The sequence below is a fragment of the Protomyctophum parallelum genome (assembly GCF_964188405.1).
Source record: "Protomyctophum parallelum genome assembly, chromosome: 23".
In the NCBI taxonomy this organism is placed as follows: domain Eukaryota; kingdom Metazoa; phylum Chordata; class Actinopteri; order Myctophiformes; family Myctophidae; genus Protomyctophum; species Protomyctophum parallelum.
In genome coordinates, this window is record NC_139715.1 from 16,888,929 (window position 1) to 16,905,920 (window position 16,992).

General features: G+C 44.4%; 1 protein-coding gene across 1 annotated transcript in view; it reads left to right on the plus strand.

The window, feature by feature from the left end:
• Positions 1–16,992, plus strand: part of LOC310853820 (semaphorin-5B-like) — a 104,318-nt gene that overhangs the window by 19,076 nt on the left and 68,250 nt on the right. Inside the window, exon 2 of the mRNA XM_083758295.1 lies at positions 15,555–15,667. The gene's annotated coding sequence lies outside the window, so the exon portion shown is untranslated. The remainder of the gene's footprint in view (positions 1–15,554; positions 15,668–16,992) is intronic.

The following is a 16,992-nucleotide window of genomic DNA, read 5'->3' on the forward strand; positions in this document are numbered from 1 at the left end:
GACAGTCTACATTTCCCAAAAGGAAATGCATGTATTTAAATCCGTCTGACCCGAAGCAGGGATAAAACAAAAACAGCGATAAAAATAAAACCCTTGACCAGAGGGGGTCGATATCAACACGTATTTCCCTCCCCCAGCACATTGAACCATGCTTCTATTCTATATATGGACACAGGCCTTAACGGGTTGGAAAAGATGTGTGTTTAGGTTTGAGAGTGTAAGCAGCGGTCCGGCTGTTATTGCAGGGCCAGGTTAAGGAGTGACCGGGCTTATTTGTATGCTCTGTTAAAGCTGACAAGGTGATGGTTTACAGGCCTAACTGGGTCTGGATGCACGCATGGTGTGAGAACCCAGTTATTCCCAGACACTTTTCTTGGGCTCCGATAAGTTATAACAACGGTAGCCGCTAGGCTCTGCGCCTCAGCTACGTGTAACCACATGAACCCTAGCGTCCCAATTCTGGGGGTGAACATTTGGGCGGCAGTGGCAGATCTATGAGATCTATGTTTTTTTGTTTGTTTTCTTTTTGCTTTTCTGCCTTTATTGATATAGTATCAAGTGAAGATAGACATGAAAGAGGGAGAGAGCGAGAGAAGGGGAGAGACATGCAGCAAAGGTCGTCATGAACGGGACTCGAACATGCGACGAGCTCTCAGGCCAAAGCCTGATATGTGGCATGTGCCTTGACCACTTGGCCAGCGGGCGCCTGAGATCTATGTTCTTTGAGCGTATAGATCTGCGATTTGGTGTTGAGGGGAAGAAATAAGAGGGGCCTTGTATGTATAGACCCCTGGGGACGCACTTTGAACGCATACCCCGCGTTCCACGATATTTATTCCATTCCATTGTTCCAAAACGTTCACAGCATTACATTAATACCCACCCACCAAGCTGGACATGGAGCAGCATCACATTAACCCATTTAGAGTTTGATTCTACAAATGTCTTCTAAATCCACAGTTTTCTGACAAACCCATGTTTCTATGTCAGTGGTTCTCAAACATTTTCATGTCAAGGACCCCCAGAATTATATGTAATTGGCCGCTGACCCCCATCTGAAAATATGTTGTTCCAGGGACCCCCCCAGAAACAAATATTTTTAGTTAAAAATGTTCGCCACATTTTCACGATTTTTCTAAAACATCACTGATGTTTTAGAAAACATCGAGCTTGTAGATCTGCTAAACTAAAACATAATGTACCAAAAGGGGTTCCCACCCAGAATGGATTAATACCCACCCACCAAGCTGGACATGGAGCAAACACACTGTGAAGGATCGAGGCCACGATAATTTTAAATATACGACCTTTATTTAGAAGGGTTCTAAACACCTCTGCAGGATTGCCTTAAGCTGGTAATAACTCATGATAAACCCTTCACCCCTCCTCCGAATATAGAATGCAGCCTGTGCCTCTGGAGATAAGCGAGATTTTGAAATGATTGGCCAAGTTCTTTTGCATCCGAACAAATGTAATATCTTGTGTTTATTCCCAATACGCAATTGATCAGCTGTTTTGCATTCATGGGCTGAGCTGATGTACTCGCCTTAATAATTAACTAAACTTATTGGATATTATTATTGTGTATTTATTTGCCGAGTAAGATCATTACATCACAGACAGAATGTCCAAATAAATAATTCCTCGCTCCTTAATCAGGGCCCAAAGATATCTGATGCACGCACAGGCCTGACATTTGACATTTTAGGCATTTAGCTGTCTGTGTATGTGCGCCTTTGTGCTGGTGGACGCCCCAACACACACGCTTTCGCTAACTCGGTCACAACCTTAATCGCTTGCTCTCTCTCTCTCGCTCTCTCTCTTCGATGGCTTGGGGATCACGGTCAAGTTCAGGGTGGTTCTTCAAGCCTGGCAAGTTGAGTAGTCTGTCTGCTCTAGGCACTGTTTAACCACTTAACCCATTTAGGCCCCCCCCCCCCCATATGAAAATATGTTGTTCCAGGGACCTCCCCAGAAGCAAAGATTTGAGTTAAAATGTTCACTCTGTAATAATATATATTCAAAGATTTGAGGCACATTTTCACGATTTTAAAAAAATAGCAGATCTACAAATTCATAGCGCGGCACTCAGTGCCGCACTATGAGCTTGTAGATCTGCTATTTTGAATAGCTAAAGTATAACATAATGCTTTAAAACACCAAAACGGGTTCCCGCCCAGAATGGGTTAACCACTTAACCCCTTATACAGTATACTTCATTGACCCGGGGTCCATCAGTGGTCGACGTCGATACTTGGTCGCCACCTCCCCCCCCCCCCCCCGTCCCTCCCCGTCTGTCTACACCAAATCTCTTTGCTGAAAATAGCCGATCTACAAGATCACAAATGCGTCACATAGCGTGATGCGTTGTGAGCTCGTATATCTGCTGTTTTTCACAGAATATTTCCCAGAATGTTTTGCCTGTTGTGACATGAAGGACCAGAAAAGGGGCACCAGTCCAGGGCTTAACTGGTTAATCCCGCCGGGCAGGAACACTGGCTCACTCTCTAGTGTGGGAAACCCGGAGCTGTTTGCCACGATCCAATGCACAGCCGTCCTTAATCGCTCCCCCATGATTAGCCTGTTGTAGTCATTCCACCACTGTTGATTTCGTCGACTAAATCTAAGGCTAAAAATGCCCCTCGACTACCTTTTTTCACTGACTAAAAACTAAATGGAAACTAAATGAAAACTAAGCTATGATGACTAAAACGAACACTAAATATACTGTCAACAAATACAAACTAGACTAAAATGTTAGGCAGGGCCTAGTGGACAATTGATCTAGCGTAAGTCATTTTACAATTTGTTGCATGCTGAAAATAGCCGATCTGCAAGCTCACAACGTGTCTGCGGAGGAAAAACAAATACAAGAATTTTAGCTCAGGTTCACAGATTTTTATAGTTTGACAGTTTTCTGAAATACTGAGAGACACTATATGTTTCTATATCAGTGGTGCTCAATATTTGTCATGGACCCCAGAAGAAATTATATGTAATTTTCCACCGACCCCCATTTGAAAATGTGTTGTTCCAGTGACCTCCCAGAAGCAAAGATTTGAGTTAAAAAAAAGTTCACTCTGAAAGAATATATATGCAAAGATTTGCGCCACATTTTCACGATAAAAAAAATAATAGCAGACCTACAATGAGTGCCGCGCTATGTGCTTGTAGATCTGCTATTGGTGACATTGATCAGTTCTTGATAAAAAGCTTCTAATATATTATTTAGGCCCCGACATCTATAAATCTCACACTATTAAGGTTCCACGTGCTGCTTTTCACTTGAGCACCTGCCCCTCTAAATGTCTGTGCACGCCACTGGTATTATGGATGGAGCCCGCACACCACAGGTACAAAAATACTTTCTTTATCGAGAAATCTGACAACGTTTCGATCTATTTGATCTTCATCGGTTCATGTGAACAACATACACAAAAGTTTGTACTTTTATAATAAGTGCCCCCCATTATCCAATCAAATCACCACATTTTCACTGCAGGTGTGACACGTCGAACCTAAGTGAGTAGGTGGGAACCCATTACATCCTTAAATCTGTTCAGACACTTTAAATCTCTTGAGACACTTTAATATTTAATCTGTTCAGAAATGTTTCAGTGCACACCAATTAAAAATGTGTGCGGGCTCCATCCATCATCTGCTGAAGTTTCTTTAGCCCAGCTTTCTTTAGCCTGTCGATGTGCGTATTCTTACGTCTATCATGGTATGGTGTTATTGCACTCTTGTTTTTGTGAACACAATAACACAAGCAATTTGGAAAAGTGGACCGCTCAATAGCAAACTACAACTACAAGTCTTACATTAATATATATATGAGGAAAATCATATACAACAATTATAGCCCTTATAAAGCAAAAGTCCAACATGTATTGTCTGATAAATAGTGCAGGGTTGGTTCCCACGGTCCTGAAATATTTTGAAATTGAAAGAATTGAAAGGTCCTGGAAAAAGAATATTTGGATATATTTTTTTTATAATGAACCTTGAACACGAAATTTGGAACATAAGTAGTTTTTCGCCATGTGTACCAGATGTGACAAAAATAACAGATCTACAAGCTCACAACGTGCTGCAGCGTGATCCTATGGCCTAGGATAGGTGCTGTAGAAAAACATTTGGCACGAAATTCTATATTCTATGCTTTATTTTTGCTACACTGCCTTTCTTTCACCATGGCACATAGGAGTAAGAGACTGAAGGGCTCCATTTTCGTCACCGCTAAAGCCCTTATCCCTAAACATCTTTGCATTTTTTTACTATTTTGAAAAACCTTTTTACATAGTTCAACTACCCTATCTACATTGGCACGTTGTGAGCTTGTAGACTGGCTATTTTAACTATTCAGAACTTTAGGGATAAGGGGTTTAGCGGTGACGAAAATGGAGCCCTGAGTCATTATTGTGCTGAATGATTGTTATATAGGTCTGGAAATTGAGTTAAATATTCTGGATAGGTTTTAGAAATTCATTGGTAAAAAATTGTGGGAACCCTGATAGAGTTTCTCAATGGAGGTGGTGGTGCCAGCAGCCTTTCTTTTGTTTTAAATGCACATTTTCATCCTTGCACCATTTTCATTCTTTTCATTCGAAAACTGCAGTCAAGTGAAACGCAGTTTGCGAATCCATGGCCGGTGGTGTTATAGTTCTGCTAGATGACCTACACTAGTATGTGGACGTCTGATATGGCTGGCCGGTTTCAGTCTCCATTAAATCCCAACTTTGGCTATTTTTCATAGCTTGTCGACAAACGAAATGTATTCCTTTTCACAACGCCTAATTGTGTTCTCCCATTACATACTTCATTACATGGAAATTAATTGGTGAGTCTCTTACTCCTATACTGTATGTGCCATGCCCAAAGACAGGCCAGTGTAGCAAAAATATAGTATGTAATGAAGTATTACGAGTCGACTTATGCAATTGCAAATGAACCGTAGCTCATATATGCATACTTGCTATTTACTGTTATAGACATTAGGGCTGGCCTGAGTCAGTGGCCTGTGTCATCAGTCAGAGAGCACAAGTTGACTAAAGTCCTCTCATTTGAATGGAGTTTTGTGGGAACGGCTACTAGGCCTACTGTCCATAACAACTGTATTGGATAAGCTTCCATCATTCATGAAGTAGTGTGATCTGATCGAGTTACATTATCAGATCACACCAATTAAAAGTTGTCACTGTAACAGCGGCATAGAGTTTGCAGCGAACATTATGGAAAAATGTGTTTTGTTTGTTATTCAGTACGCCACAAGGCTGCTCATCCATACTATCCATTATCCACGCTGACAACGTCCTTTAAAAAAATACTATTTTTGTAGTGGATTGAAGAAAAAAAAAGGGGGGGGGAAGCAATCGATTCAGCAGGTCCGTGTATATAAATTGCACAGTAACCTTACCTTATATAACCTAGGATTTTGGCTAAACTTTTTTTTTTTTACGTTGTGAAAAGATTGAAAACCATGCAGGTGTGTACCGGATGTGTGCTCTCTGTCTAAGTTGTTTTATCTCATGCTGACCACAGTCGCTTAGCGCTCCTCTCCCCAACCATAGATTCAGATTCAGATTCAGATACCTTTATTTGCCAGTGTGTAAAACACATAGGAATTTGCTTTGACATTTGACATGTGTGCATTTCTTTTTCCTTTTTTCACATATAACGGAAAAAAAAAACAACAACAACACAAATACAACACCGAGCAGGAAGTATAAATATAAAGTGCAGAGTTTATGGAATAGTGCAAAACATGTCTGGTGACACTCCCTAGGGGGCAGGGGTGGGAGGGAAACCAGAGTAATTTAGCAGCCTGGCGGCTGAGGGGAAAAAGCTCAGTCTGTGGCGGACTTTTGTAGCCTTCAGCAGCCGCAACCGTCTCCCAGAGGGGAGCAGGGTGAGGAGGCCGTGGCCAGGGTGGGAGGGGTCGGCCATTATCTTTCTTCCTCTCTTCAATGCCCTGGAGTCGTGCAGGGACTTGAGGGAGGGCAGAGGACGGCCAATAACCCTCTCTGCAGAGCGTATCACCCATTGCAGCTTGGCGAGATCTTTCGCAGCTGCAGCGGGGAACCAGGTGATGATGGAGTGTGTGAGGATGGACTCATTGATGGCTGTGTAAAACTGAGCCATCATGGTCCTTGAAAGTCTGAACTTCCTCAGCTGCCTGATGAAGTACAGCCTCTTCTGGGGAAAACAGTCGCTTAGCGCTCCTCTCCCCAACCATAGAGGGGAAAACAGTCGCTTAGCGCTCCTCTCCCCCAACCATAGAGGGGAAAACAGTCACTTAGCGCTCCTCTCCCCCAACCATAGAGGGGAAAACAGTCGCTTAGCGCTCCTCTCCCCAACCATAGAGGGGAAAACAGTCGCTTAGCGCTCCTCTCCCCAACCATAGAGGGGAAAACAGTCGCTTAGCGCTCCTCTCCCCAACCATAGAGGGGAAAACAGTCGCTTAGCGCTCCTCTCCCCAACCATAGAGGGGAAAACAGTCGCTTAGCGCTCCTCTCCCCCAACCATAGAGGTGAAAACAGTCGCTTAGCGCTCCTCTCCCCAACCATAGAGGGGAAAACAGTCGCTTAGCACTCCTCTCCCCAACCATAGAGGGGAAAACAGTCGCTTAGCGCTCCTCTCCCCCAACCATAGAGGTGAAAACAGTCGCTTAGCGCTCCTCTCCCCAACCATAGAGGGGAAAACAGTCGCTTAGCGCTCCTCTCCCCAACCATAGAGGGGAAAACAGTCGCTTAGCGCTCCTCTCCCCCAACCATAGAGGTGAAAACAGTCGCTTAGCGCTCCTCTCCCCAACCATAGAGGTGAAAACAGTCGCTTAGCGCTCCTCTCCCCCAACCATAGTGGGGAAAACAGTCGCTTAGCGCTCCTCTCCCCCAACCATAGAGGTGGAAAACAGTCGCTTAGCGCTCCCTCTCCCCAACCATAGAGGGGAAAAACAGTCGCTTAGCGCTCCTCTCCCCAACCATAGAGGGGGAAAACAGTCGCTTAGCGCTCCTCTCCCCCAACCATAGAGGGGAAAACAGTCGCTTAGTGCTCCTCTCCCCCAACCATAGAGGGGGAAAACAGTCGCTTAGCGCTCCTCTCCCCAACCATAGAGGGGAAAACAGTCGCTTAGCACTCCTCTCCCCCAACCATAGAGGGGAAAACAGTCGCTTAGTGCTCCCTCTCCCCAACCATAGAGGGGAAAACAGTCGCTTAGCGCTCCTCTCCCCAACCATAGAGGGGAAAACAGTCGCTTAGCGCTCCTCTCCCCTACCATAGAGGGGAAAACAGTCGCTTAGCGCTCCTCTCCCCAACCATAGAGGGGAAAACAGTCGCTTAGCGCTCCTCTCCCCAACCATAGAGGGGAAAACAGTCGCTTAGCGCTCCTCTCCCCAACCATAGAGGGGAAAACAGTCGCTTAGCGCTCCTCTCCCCAACCATAGAGGGGAAAACAGTCGCTTAGTGCTCCTCTCCCCAACCATAGAGGGGAAAACAGTCGCTTAGCGCTCCTCTCCCCAACCATAGAGGGGAAAACAGTCGCTTAGCGCTCCTCTCCCCCAACCATAGAGGGGAAAACAGTCGCTTAGCGCTCCTCTCCCCTACCATAGAGGGGAAAACAGTCGCTTAGCGCTCCTCTCCCCAACCATAGAGGGGAAAACAGTCGCTTAGTGCTCCTCTCCCCAACCATAGAGGGGAAAACAGTCGCTTAGCGCTCCTCTCCCCAACCATAGAGGGGAAAACAGTCGCTTAGCGCTCCTCTCCCCCAACCATAGAGGGGAAAACAGTCGCTTAGTGCTCCTCTCCCCAACCATAGAGGGGAAAACAGTCGCTTAGTGCTCCTCTCCCCCAACCATAGAGGGGGAAAACAGTCGCTTAGCGCTCCTCTCCCCAACCATAGAGGGGAAAACAGTCGCTTAGTGCTCCTCTCCCCCAACCATAGAGGGGAAAACAGTCGCTTAGCGCTCCTCTCCCCAACCATAGAGGGGAAAACAGTCGCTTAGCACTCCTCTCCCCCAACCATAGAGGGGAAAACAGTCGCTTAGCGCTCCTCTCCCCAACCATAGAGGGGAAAACAGTCGCTTAGTGCTCCTCTCCCCAACCATAGAGGGGAAAACAGTCGCTTAGCGCTCCTCTCCCCAACCATAGAGGGGAAAACAGTCGCTTAGCGCTCCTCTCCCCAACCATAGAGGGGAAAACAGTCGCTTAGCGCTCCTCTCCCCAACCATAGAGGGGAAAACAGTCGCTTAGCGCTCCTCTCCCCAACCATAGAGGGGAAAACAGTCGCTTAGCGCTCCTCTCCCCCAACCATAGAGGGGAAAACAGTCGCTTAGCGCTCCTCTCCCCTACCATAGAGGGGAAAACAGTCGCTTAGCGCTCCTCTCCCCAACCATAGAGGGGGAAAACAGTCGCTTAGCGCTCCTCTCCCCAACCATAGAGGGGAAAACAGTCGCTTAGCGCTCCTCTCCCCAACCATAGAGGGGAAAACAGTCGCTTAGCGCTCCTCTCCCCAACCATAGAGGGGGAAAACAGTCGCTTAGCGCTCCTCTCCCCCAACCATAGAGGGGAAAACAGTCACTTAGCGCTCCTCTCCCCCAACCATAGAGGGGAAAACAGTCGCTTAGCGCTCCTCTCCCCAACCATAGAGGGGAAAACAGTCGCTTAGCGCTCCTCTCCCCCAACCATAGAGGGGAAAACAGTCGCTTAGCGCTCCTCTCCCCAACCATAGAGGGGAAAACAGTCGCTTAGCGCTCCTCTCCCCAACCATAGAGGGGAAAACAGTCGCTTAGCGCTCCTCTCCCCAACCATAGAGGGGAAAACAGTCGCTTAGCGCTCCTCTCCCCAACCATAGAGGGGAAAACAGTCGCTTAGCGCTCCTCTCCCCAACCATAGAGGGGAAAACAGTCGCTTAGCGCTCCTCTCCCCAACCATAGAGGGGAAAACAGTACTACTACACGCAAATCTTATTGCATTGATGGCAATTGAAATATGCTGTCTGCTGCCGTATGTAGTATTGTAGTTGATGTAATGGATTTATTGATTTTTTCTTTTTAATGTTCATATGACTCTGTTGCACTTGACTATGTTAACATGGTCTTAATCAGCACTGAAACACTTAAGTGTCTTCAGTCTTATGGACCTTAAAAAACAAACTTTACAATATTCACTTTAAAAATCCTGACTCCGATTCGACCAATGAAATACTGAATCCGGTAAAGCCAATAAGTAATACATTATTATACTGTGTGTCCAATAAGCCCAGCATTCTCTAATTAGTAAATCAAATAGATGTAGGCTTGTAACTATAGCAAAACGATGGACAAACTAGCCTTCACCAAACTGCTCTTCTTCTGTCTCACGAGTATGATGTTTACCTTTGACCTTTTTTGACCAAAAAGTTGATCATCGACTACATTGATTTAACCACTTTATACTTTATTGTACAATGGTGGTGTATATATATATATATTTAAATGACCAGCTATTTTCACTACGAAAAATAAATACATCATTTATCAATCAAATCGAGGAAAAAAGTTAGAAGTAATCGTGGTGCAAGTCACATATAGGATTCTGGCAGGAATGAAAAGAGCGGAGTCGCTGAGTGACACCTCTGTGTCACTTTCGTCGAAGTGTGCTTTTTTGCTTTCTTTTTTGCCACGGCGCACCAGAACATTGTGCTCCCCAATGACAGTGGGCCGGCCCCTGCACTGTGGGAGACGTTACCACAGGCACAAAGGCATGGGGCCAGCCGTGGAGACTCTGTAGCCCCCATCGCTTCATTAACCACACAAACTCTAGTGTCTATTTCTCATAATAGGCGAGCATGCAGGAAAGAATATATATCGGCTCACAAGTCACAATGCATCGCAAACGTGTCACGTAGCCAGATTGGCTACGTTCAGTGACTAGATTTGGTGTAGAGGGGGGGGGGGGGGGGGGGGGGGGGGCGGAGGAGGGGGGGGGATGGGGGGGGGGGGGGAGGAGACCAAGTATCCCCTGCAGGATGCCAGTCAACAAAGTCTATGGGTTTTACTGGTTAAGTATAGCAATGCTGCCTCAGTCTCCACACCCACCTAGATGAACACTCACACAGAACCACATTTGTTGTTTTTGAAGTTTACTGTGAAATAGAACCCTATTAACTTAAAGCAGTTACTGATTTTGATGAAATATTAATCCATTTAGCTGGGTACAGTATATATATATAATACACTAACGTTGTAACACTAACGACCAGTTGTTGTGAACACTACATGACCACCGTTTCCATTTTTCCCTGGGAGCGGTTAGAAAAGCAATTTCACCATCAATAACAAGGAAAATGAGTTTCATCATTACAGTGAAAATTGATTCTGGCTTTCTAATCAGGCCAGAAAGTAATACAAAATATCTTAATGTGTCATACTGACTGAGTACGTAAGAAGTCATGCTAGAGTGAGGCCTGCATGTCTCCAGATCAGTTTGTTTGTTTTGTTTGTTTGATTGATTGATTCATGTTCTCATTGACAAAAAAGCATATACAGTATGAACATATATTTGGAGTGTGTGTGCACTGCAGCAGAAAAAAATATATACACACACAATTTCCAATGTAAAACACAAGTAGAAAAAACATCAACATGGGTACTATATATGGAACCTGCTAGAAGTAATTGATATTATAGTCATAGTTATAGTCTAATTAGGTCCAGAGCATTTGGCGAACTCATTATGAAGGACTTAACAATAGAACTAATTCAGTTACAGTTTCTTCTGACATGTAATGGGGTGTTTTCTTGGTGTTTCTGCAAATTAAGCACTGTATCCCCACACAAAACCAAAACGTGATATGGCAAAAGGGCAACTGCGGGAGTAATTCCTGTTCAATCTTGGCTTTGTTTACTTTGGTTTACAGTTACGTTTCAAAATGTAATTGAGGTATAACCTGACAGCGAAACAACATCAACCAAAGCAAATCAAATGGAGGACAAATCCTGACAATGCTAATCCAACAAAAATAAAACGTTATCTGTGTCCTTCATAAGAATTCATGAGTTGGCAAAATGCCCCCCCCCCCCCCCCCCCCCCCAAGTACTGTTTTGAGGAATTTGTACTATACTTGAGTATTTTCAATATCCAATACTTTCACTTCTACTCACTTCTACTACTTCTACATTTTGGATCAAAATATTGTACTTTTACTCCACTACATTGTTTTGAAAACTTTAGTTACTTTGAAGATTGTAATTTTGATTAGAAAACACTCCAGCCCTATATATACATTTTTGGCCATTTGAAAATAGCCGATCTACAAGCTCACAATGCGACGCATTGTGTGCTTGTAGATCTGCTATTTTCACAATATCTTGTACACATTTTGAACTTGCGAAATGGGACATTCTGCAATATGAGTACCTTTACTTTTAGTACTTTATGTACATTTTTATGCCAATACTTTTGTACTTTTACTTGAGCACATTTCGAATGCGGGACTTTTACTTTGCATTATTTATACTTTTACTTCAGTAAAACATTTGAGTGCCTTTTCCCACCGCTGCCCCTGAGTCTGGAGGAGCGTCACGCTCCAGTCTGCAGAGGGTCTGCCTCTGAGGGTCCTGAGAGCCATGAGAGACCAGCTGATCACTGTCCCTCCATCTGCAGTCCAGCTCCGCCAGGATGCTTATGCAGAGAATACTAATAGAATACATTTGTATTTAAAAACTTTTTTGAGTGGTGCAACCACTCCCTTACGGAGCTGTGTGTGTGTGTGTGTGTGTGTGTGTGTGTGTGTGTGTGTGTGTGTGTGTGTGTGTGTGTGTGTGTGTGTGTGTGTGTGTGTGTGTGTGTGTGTGTGTGTGTGTGTGTGTGTGTGTGTGTGGGTGGGTGGGTGGGTGGGTGGGTGGGTGGGTGGGTGGGTGGGTGCCTGCCTGCCTGCCTGCCTGGCTGGGTATGAGCACGAAAACAGCACGGTTGTTTTTCACCACCTTTTGTCTATACGGATGTACCGCTCAAAAAAAAGAATGTACAGGCTCCGATTGTCTGAGGATATTTTGGAAAAGTGGAAAGTAAAAAAACTGTGTGTATGGTAGACACAAATAAAAATAGTGTTTAAAGACATTGTCAAAAACACATTTATGTGCAATGGCTATTATAGCAAAGGGTAGCGGATAAATAGTGTTTAATTGAAAAAGTTTCATAATAACCTTTCAAGAAGAGGTCAACATTTATTTTTTTAAATAACGAAACTAGCAGAAGTACAAGGTCACAATGCGCTGCGTGTTGTGAGCTTGAAGATCTGTTATTTATTTTCTTGTTTCAAAAAAAATCTAAATATTTCTATGCCAAGAAAGTACAGCTGGGCCCAGGCCGTAGCGTAACGGTCTGGGCACCGGACTGGTGATCCAGTCGCGGTGTGCCGCGGGTTCGACTCCCGGACCCGACACGGCCTTTACCGCATGTCATCCCCCCATCTCTCTCCCGTTTCCTGTCAGCCTACTTTCTATCCCTTAAAAAATCAATAAAGGCGTAAGCCGCAAAAAAATATCTTAAAAAAAAAAAAAAAGAAAGTACAGCTGAAATGATATTGACTTTAGTCGTCTGATTTAAGCATAATGGAGTGTCTTTAAGAATTAGTTTGGAGAGGTATATGCAGGTCAGGGTGACATATTGACTTGTATAGGGCATGCTGTTGAAGCCACAGTGGCAGCAGGAGCTATAGCAATTCCACAGCAGACTGAGCGTGAGGCGAGAGTCACTATACGCCTGAGCTGCTGCCGCTAAGAGCAGGAACATATCTGACAGAGTGGCAAAGGAAATCAATCAATACACCTATAGTCATTATGCATGCGTGCTCTCTCTCGCACACACGCACGCACGCACACACACACACACACACACACACACACACACACACACACACACACAGATGCACACATTCATTACACACACACACACACACACAATGCCCACCGACACATAAGCATTCAGTGATGCACACCACATGCACGCAACCGGACGAATGAGCATGCATACACATGCGCAGTTGCGCACACGCCGCACAGACAACAGTACACGTGTGCACATACTGAGTAGACCCTATGGCCCCCTGACGTACAGTGCATACAGTCCCTGCACACACACACACACACACACACACACACACACACACACACACACACACACACACACACAGACAGCTTTAATTCACCAGGTTTGACAGTGAGATAGCAGATTAATTAAGAGGGCCACTTACGGTATAGTTGTTAACCCATTTAGACCTGATGTCGAAATTTAAAAAATGTCTTCTAAATTCTGACAGTTTTCTGAAATACCTATGTTTCTTATGTAATTGGCTGCCGACCCCCATCTGAAAATATGTTGTTCCAGGGACCTCCCCAGAAGCAAAGATTTGAGTTAAAATCGGTCGCCCTGAAAGAATATTCCAAGGTTTTGCGCCACACTTTCACGATTTTTCAACACCAAAAGGGTCTTCCCGCCCCAAAATGGGCTAAAGAGTTTTCAGTTCAATTCTCAGTGCTGATCGTGAGCATATACCCTGTTCAAGGGCATGCAAGATAATTCAGCAGAACCCATTACAATACATCAAACTGGACCAACATATACTATAACACTGTATCAAAACGGAATGAGTCTCTTGTACAGTGAGTATTGCTGGTTTTAATTTTTCATTGTAACTGTCTGTATCTAGACTAATTTAGAGCTGGGAAATCCAGTGAATGCAATGGTACAATAATAGGAAACCAGCAGTAGTTGAAGACCTGATTTGGACACGCAAATCAGGTGATTTTAGTTGTGGCTAAACATTTGGGGTAATAATCACTTTGTCTTTGCAGTGGCGGTGTAGTTGTTTTAAGAGGTTGTCACTTCAGTACGACGTCCTCTCAGTTCAATCAATATCAAGAATCCTTTTCTCAAAGACACACGCACAGTGGGAATGTCAGCTGAGGTCTCCATCTCCTCAAATTAAATTAAAGTAATTAAAGTCTGGCAGCCGACAGGCTTCTTTTGTTTAAAGTGGGACATTTCGTATAGTTTATTGGCCTTAAATATTGTCTATATACATACATTCATGAATCCACTTGCTGACCGGCTTGTCACTATATTGGGCAATTTTTTTTATAGGGGTTTCTTGTGACCCTACCATTAACATCCTATGGCAGGACAAAATTGTCAAAATGTCAAACTTTCCTTATGCTTTAAGTAGCATGTGACATGTCAAACTAGGGGGTTTTCATGATTTCATGAATCCATTCCAAGCATTAGTTTTGCACAAAAAGCACTCCTTGGGCTAAACACGGCCATAGCCGTCATCACAAATGTGTTGAGGGTCAGCACAAAATGTGATGAGGTCAGCACATTTGGGCAAAGTTTCCCACACCCGTCCACCTCGACCCGCCGGACTATCAGAACTCCACGACGCCTCATTGCGAATGAGATTTTACAACTGTCGTAATAGACTGAAAAATTACACACATTCACGAGAATTTGGTTGCTAAGGAAATTGTTGGCATTCTGAGATGTTGTGTGAGGCCTGGTGGTAGTGGTGGGGGGAATGGGCCAGCATGTGTGTGTACATTGTGCAGAGCCTCTCTCAACTGAGCCTGAACAAAAGGTAATCCTTGTTGTTCAGTAGGTATAGAGCATCGTGCCAACACCTGCAGCCAGGGCTAGGTCACCAAGCTAGGGATTGATGTCGGCTCTGCGGGGCCCCTGGTGGAATTAACTGATTCACTCAGCATTTGTATAACTTGGCTATTGAGCTAAACTCAACGTCTTGGGATTGAATTCCCAGTTGGGGGGAGTCCTGCGTATACTTGGAATCCAGGTGGTTTTACACTGGGGGCTCCATCTGGAATGGGTTTCCGTCCGCAGTGGGGGTGGAAGTCAAAGGAGGGTGAATTTACCAGGAGCCAAATATCTCCCATGGCCTGTGGGCATTCATTCCCCTTTGGGCTGAGCAGTACATTTTCCTGGTTTGCATCGAGGCGGTTGTACATAGTATATGTGCATTATATGTGCTCTTTTCTGCATCTTTCCACTGTGCTATTAAGTACTGTACTTAAGTACACATTTGAGGTACTGTACTTTTACTTTACTGGAGTACTTCAAATGACAAAGTACTTTTATTCCACTACATTTATTTAGTTACTAGTTACTTTGCAGATTTTTATTATTATTACAAAACGTACACTAACCACGTCGGCCCTATAAACATTTAGGTAATTAAAATAGCCGATCTATGCACCACATCGCGGCGCATTGTGAGCTTGTTGATCGGCTTGAAATAGGGGCATGAGTATTGCTTTTGTACTTAAGTAAGTAATTTTAAGTGAATTTTGAATTCCAGACATGTAACAGAGTATTTCTATATTGCAGTATTGCTAATTTGCTACTTTTACTTAAGCAACACATTTGAGTATGTTTTTCCACCACTGGTAGTACTATCCACATGTTTGAGCCTCAGTCAGCATCTGCCGAGAGTCTCTGTGATCGACTATAGGAGCTAAATGATGTCTCTAGTCTTGACCTTCTGGCCTCGGCTTGCTCCTTCACAGGTGTCCTGGCATCGCTGAGTGGTGGTAGTGAGGACCTTCCTTCAGGGACAGCCCAGAGACGGCCCAACACACAAAACCACGGAGTAGAACGGAATGAGACGCCATTAAAACAAGTAAGGGTGCGAATAGATACATAGAATAGAGCGGTGGTTCTCAAACTGTTCATAATTAAGGACCGCCAAATGAATATGTATTTTGGCCCACAGATCTCTATCTGAAAGCGTTTTGGTGCCAGCGATCCCCATACAAAATTTGTGTTGTTGAAAACGATGTTTTAAGAAACAAATGGAATAACTATACATTACAAGCTCACAACTCTGACGGGACTAATTCTGGCTGATTCTCTGTCTTGAGGGAGGCAGGGCAGGAGGTCCCTTCCATTTGTAAAAGTTGGGCACGGCCGTATTAGAGATATTTGGCTAGTATAGTAGTAAACTAGTCGGCTAGTTGCTTAATGCCCTAGTTGGCGCTTGCTTTGGATTGTGGCTTTAACCCATTTTGGGGCGGGAACCCCTTTTGGTGTTTTAAATATATGTTATAATTTAGCTATTGAAAAATAGCAGATCTACAAGCTCATAGCGCGCCACCGAGTGGGTGGTGCGCTACGAGCTTGTAGGTCTGCTATTTCTGAGAAATCGTACAAATGTGGAGCAAAACTTTGAATATATATTCTTTCAAAGTGGGTCTAAATTGGTTAAAATGGCCCAAACATGTAAGTCTGGATTTTAAGATAGTAGTGTCAACCTCTTCCAAATCCTCTCCAGACGTGTGTTTGTCTTTCTGTCTGTCAGTCAGACTCCCTCAGGCTTTGAGGTCACGGGGTCAAGCCCTCCTGCTGTAAGTGCGAGGGGTGGGAGAGAGGGCTTTGGAGTCAAAAGTGATTTGGCTTTTTTTTTTCACACATGGCATTGTTGAACAGACATTTTTGCTGAGGAGGTTAGATTTTGAAGCTTACGCTTGTGTTTGTAAATCATACAAAAAAACATCGGGTTATGAAAATCTCTCACCGGGCTCGACATCTCCTGTCTTAATCGAACGTGAAGTAGATGAAGCCAGATTCTACAGATTACTTTCCCTTTCCGTTTCTCTCCATCTGTATTTAGTTACTTACTGTTTCAGTGTCTCCCCCGCTCTTTCTTGCTTCTCTCTCTACCTATTGCCCTCTTTCTCTCTCTATCTCTCTCTCTCTCTCTCTCTCCCTCTCTCTCTCTCTCTCTCTGTCAGTATACTTTGAATTAGCATTTTAATTACCTCTGTTCCTTTTGTCAGTAATGGTGTAACACAAACATGCATGCCACACGCATGCGCACACACACACACACGTACACAAGTACACTGTACATTCCCACACAACCTCCTGCATGATCACATAAACATCCACGCACGCACACACACACACACACACACACACACACACACACACACACACACACACACA